Source organism: Miscanthus floridulus, chromosome 13 (assembly GCF_019320115.1).
Source record: "Miscanthus floridulus cultivar M001 chromosome 13, ASM1932011v1, whole genome shotgun sequence".
In the NCBI taxonomy this organism is placed as follows: domain Eukaryota; kingdom Viridiplantae; phylum Streptophyta; class Magnoliopsida; order Poales; family Poaceae; genus Miscanthus; species Miscanthus floridulus.
Genome location: NC_089592.1, coordinates 58,847,720 through 58,853,697, shown reverse-complemented (window position 1 = coordinate 58,853,697; position 5,978 = coordinate 58,847,720).

Sequence of the window (5,978 nt, the reverse complement as noted above, 5' to 3'; positions counted from 1 at the left end):
GAAGAAGTCACCGAGATCTACACTACTCCTACTCCTAAGGGTTGGTACAGAGCCAAAAAAAGTAAATTGTATTTGATTGATTGGATGTCCTTTTTACAATAGCCGGGGTCCAATATTTATACCTAGAGCCTAAGCATGAATCCTACTCAAGTACGACTCATCACATTCTTTGATATAAAAAAACATTCCTAACTTAAGATAACTTAGACCCTAATCCTTCCCTTTTTGTAGAGTCCAATATGTATTTCCCGACGCCAACCATAGCTCATTGTCATTATCTGCTGACGTCATTCGAAGAGAGCCGATTCCAATGTCACATCTGAATCAGCTGATATCGATCCTTATGCAATCGATCCCTTGATTGACACAATCTTAGAAGCTTCTAGTTCCCACGTTCCTCTTCCCAAATTTTGGAGTAAACATCACTTTGAATACGACACATGAAATTTGGTTAAAACTCCAAGAGCTCCATGACAGCACAACTAATGTCCGTGAGCAAAAACATTATCTAGCTAAACAAAATTATGATTCCTTTACAATGAATGATGATGAGCTTATTCGTGATATGTATTCTCGTTTAAATTTAATTATCAATGAGCTCCATTCAATAGGATTAACAAAGCTAGATGATGCAAACATCGTGAGGAAGATCATCTCCATGCTACCACAAAAGAAATATGCAAGCATCATCACCATCCTTCACAACATAGAGAACTTGAGCACCATGACCCCGGCCATAGTCATTGGCAAGATAGTGGCATTTGAAATATCACGCAAGATGGGTCAAGAAGAAGCCTCTTCATCAAGCAAAGGCAAAGCTCTCGCATGTAGCGAGAAAAAGAAGACGAAGGGAAAGCAAGTTGAGACAAGCTCAAGCTCAAGCTCAAGCTCCTCAAGTGAAGATGAAGAAGAAGAAGATGATGATGGTGATGAAGATTCAAGTGATGATGATCAATCTTCCTCCTCCACCTTGGACCTTGATGAAGAATCAACCAAACTTATCAACAAGGTGGAGAAGATGATCCAAAGGCTCAATGTCAAGGGTGTGCCCATCCAAATTCAAGATATCATCTTCACCAATCAAAGAAATGAGCAAAGAAAGAGATGATGCTATGGATACGGTGAGTTGGGACACTTTGTGGAAGTTTGTCCAAACAAGCCCAAACCCAAGACAAAGAAGAAGGTATGCAAGAATAAAGCCCTCACATCAATAAGGTCATGGGATGATTCCTCAAGTGAAGAAGAACACCATCACAAGAGGTGAGGCCGTAAGCACTCATCATCAAGCTCTTCTCGTGTGTGCCTTATGGCACGAGGTAACAAAAGCTCATCCTCTAGTGAGAGTGATAGTGATGATAAAATGCCTTCTTATGATGAAATTGTGCAACAAAATCTTAATTATGCTAAAGTTTGTACTAGTCAAAAAAGAAGCTCAAAAAATTAAAAGAAAAGCTAGATAGCTCACAAGAAGCATATAAAACTTTGCTTGAACAATATGAGACATTTGCTAATCTCAATATTGAACTATCTACTAAAATTGAGTAACTTGAGGCTAGTACAACAACAAATGCATGCACAATCAATGATGAGCAACTTGTAAAGAAAAATAAAAAATTAAAAGAAAAGTTAGCTAGCTGACAAGATGCTTATAAAAGTTTGCTTACTAAAATGGAAACCATGTGCAAACATTATGATGAGCTAACTAATAAAGTTGCTAATCTTGAAGCCGTTGGTACAACCCCCACCAAGGCATCTAAAAAGAAAAGTTATATCTTTAACATGTCTAAAAAGGCTGTCTCTACTTCTTGTAATGATTTATGTTTAGACTCACCCTTGTGCAACAAAGTTTGTGTTGAGAAAGTTGTTGTAGATACATGCACACAAGAGGTTGCAAAGGAGAATGAGCAACTCAAGCAAGAAGTAGCTCGCCTCACCAAGGACTTGACTCAAGTGAAAGGCAAGGCAAAGCAAGCCCAACTTCATCAAGATAACACCGTCAAGGGAGTGAAGAAGCTTGATGAAGTACAAACCATGGTTTGCTACGTGTGCCACAAGGAAGGTCACAAGTTCTATGAGTGCAAGGTGAAAAATGGGGGAGGAGCGAAGAAGAAAGAGAAAAAGCAAACAAGCAAGCTCTCCAACACCTACACCAACAAGGTGGACAAGAAGGCCTCCACACCTTATCTCTTGAAGAAGAAGAAAAATGATATGGTGGTGGCCATCAAGGTGAACAAACAAGCCAATAATGGGGTCAAATGCTTTTGGGTGACAAAGGAGATCATTTCCAATATGAAGAGCACCAAGAAGGTTTGGATCCTGAAAGGGAAGTGAGAAGTCTGTTGGACCTCGGTGAATTTGGAGACTTGGCAAAGTATAGGGTGCATTTCATGGGGTGCATCATTATGGACAAAGTCATTGCCAAGTGGGTTAGTGAATACTATGGACCCAAATTCCCCTTCCCATGTTAGGTAACTAGATTCAATTTTCCTACAAGTGGTATCTTTAAGCATCTAGTTACTTTTCATGCCTAGGTTTGCATTTGTATGCTTATATCTTTTGTCATGCATACACTAGGTATATCTTATGGTAGGCTTGCTCGGTTTCATTCTTAACCCTTGGAGCAAACCTACATGGTTTAAGATTGTTTAGGAGCATGGCACATAGCTTGTCTTTCGATTGTTCATCTAATATGTGCCAAAGTCTAAATTGTAGAGAATTTCTCTCGAATATCGCCTTCGAAAATGACTCACATTCATGTGATGCCATCTTTTAAGTGGTATTTTTTATTCTAAAATCGATGTGCATGTTTCCTACAAGTATTCCAAACTTGTGTGCACAAATTTAGGGGGAGGTTACTCTACAAGTTGGATGCTTTAAGACTAACATCTTTTCAAGCTTATCATGTGTGTAGTAGTCTCATTGCAAGTAAAATGGAGTCCCTAGAGTTAAGCATCATACTTCAAATATCCACCACCTACTGCAAGTGGTAGAAATCAAATTGGTTTCCACATGTGGTATTTCTAAACCGATATCATCATGTTGATTTCATTTTGATATTTATATGCTTTCTCCATGCATTATATAGATCAAATTCCCTTGAGCAATAATTTGCCAATTATGCATATGCTTTGCCTTCTACCATATGTATGCATATATTTAGGGGGAGCTTAGTCTATATAATGTGAGAGTCAAATTTTGTGACCTATCTCACTCCACATACAAAGGATCACAAAGTTTGACCCTCCCTTGTGCTACTAATGTCTTCCTTTTCGGCGTTTGATTCCAAAGGGGGAGAATTTAGAGGACCAAAAGCAAACATTAATTTATAGGACCAAAAGCTATATCATAATAATTTACAAGTGGTAATGGTCTACAAGTGGTAATGGTTCGAGAAAGGGAGGATAGTGGATTATGGATTAGTCTATGTAATGGGGAGAATTTGTAGGAAGCAAGGCTTAAATCCATAATACTACATGGGGACATTTGTAAGGGCAAGGTAAGTTTTCAAGTGGTATCTTCTAGTCTTACAAGTAGTATCTTTTAGCATCATATAACCTTGCCCCTTTGTTGACACCATTTTTTGCACGTGTCAAAATGATCAGAGTGGGCTAATCGATAGGAGGAAAGTTACTGTATACGCTGACAGCCGATGAAAATCAGCTTGTAAAGATGGTTGCCGATGAATGGTGGTGATCGATGGAAAGGTTGATTTAGACTCGGGCGTTGCCGATAAGGTTGGAGATGTTATTGTCGATGCTGATGAAGGAAGGCTTAAAGACTGCTGCCGATGAAACAGGAAGTATGCCGATGGAAAGGAGGTCGGTGAGATTTCCATCGTAATTGAGGCGGACAGGGAAATAGATAGGAGTTGATTTCCTTTTCTATATTTGTTAGAGTATGATTCATGTAAGAGTCACGTGTTTCCTTAGATATGGACTTGGTGTCCTAGTTGTATTTGGTTATGTCTCTTTAGATCAGGGTATAAATATAGATTGAGGGGCAATGTAATAAAGAATGAATCAATATCAAAACCAATTTTTACTCCTATTTGCATCTACTTACTTTTCGGCGACTTCGTCAATTTGCATATTTTTCCTTTTTATGAGTTCTCATTGATTCAGCGAGTTGCATAGCTTCAGTGCGACCTTCGGCGATTCTCGAGTTCCGTGTGAGTACCTCTTGGCCGTGACTTCCGAGCGTATCGTTGTTGTCAGGACCAAAGTGCTCGTATCTTCATCCTTTGTCGATTAACAGGTCAAATCGACTGGCACGCTTTGGATATCGATTCGGGTATTAGCCCTTTGTGTTTGCAGATCCACTTTTGCATCAACACATCTTTTGGCACGCCCGGTGGGACCAATCAATCCGATCAATATGTTTAATTCTGAGATTGATTCAGGGAACATTATCGCGGTATCAGAAGAAGATCTTAAGGAAGAGCAGAGGCAGGCTATGGAAAAGGCTGTAGAAGAATACAGGCAGCTTTATCTGAAATCGTTTAGCCTGAACAAGAGTGGACAAGTCATCCAGAAGCAAGATTTGCCATTGCCTCGGCAGGTTATCTTTGACTCCAATCCTGGTAAACTTCAAGAGATGGTTAATTCTGTAGTAAATCATGCTTTGATTAATCATTCCAATGTGCTATCCAATATTGTTCATAATGCTGTGGTTTGAACTCTCAAAGAAGGACAAGCGTCACCGCATTACGTTGGGCCTGCCTATCACCAACCAGAGCCGGCATCTATCAAAACTCCCTCGGCTCCCTCGGCCGTTGTGGGTATAGAAGTTACTTCTCCTCCAGGTATCGGTAGGCTTACCTAATATTCAATCTACACCGATATGATCAGATCCGGTACTATCAGGAGGACGAGTTCAGCTTAATACAGATCTATCGGCATCAGCTATGTTAGGCCCTGTGTCTCAGAATAGCCAGATTCCTGCTAATTGGTGGGGATATGGTATGCCTCCGGAGTCATCTGCTTTCAATCCTGGGTTACCTCAAGTGTTTGATGCAGTAGGAAAAGCTCCTATACCATCGGCTGTTTCACCGATGGCTCAAGTGCCTCAATATACCACAGCAACTACTGTGCAACCAACTCCAGGAGGTTTCCAGATGCCTTTGGTTCAAACACCCAATTCAAGTCCATCGGCAAGCTTACTGCCGATGCAGCAGAAAAGCCCCTGCTATGAGTCAAACTGGGGTTCAGTTCATGCCTCAAGCTAGTTATAATTATCCAACAATGTCAGCAAATTACCAGCCATCGGTAAGTTTTATACCGATGAGTTCTAATAATGGTTGGTCAGGACAGTTACCTGTTCAACAAATAGTTCAGCAAAATCAGCAGGTTGCAGGGATTCAACAAGGTCATATGCAAGCTGGTTTCTAGAATCAAGCATCGGCAGCTCAGCCAATGAATCCTTTCCAACAGGTTAATGGACCACAAGTAATGGCAAATATGCCGATTGCTGGAGATCGTGGGCCACAAAGATATGTGGAGGGATATCAGCAGGCACCTCCCATAGAAATTCAGCCAGTTCATCAGCAGGAGGCTGATGCTTTTTGGGCCGATAAGATAGAAGAAATTATGAAGGATCAGTTTGGGATAAAGCCCAAGGTCAATACTTATTCTTATCGGACTCCATACCCTCCTGCATATGATTTAATTCCTCTCCCAAATTGGTACAAGGTACTAGATTTCACTAAATTCTCTGGGCAAGATGATACATCAATAATGGAACACATCAATCGCTTCATTATTCAATGTGGAGAGGCAGCTAGCAGAGATGAATTAAGAGTTCGATTATTTTCATCATCTTTGTCTAGATCGGCATTTACATGGTTCATTTCATTACCACCAAATTCTATTATTACTTGGGTTGATCTAGAAAAACAATTTCATAAGTATTTCTTTGCTGGAATCCATGAAAAGAAGCTTACCGATTTAGTAAAATTGAGACAGCGTAATGATGAATCGGTA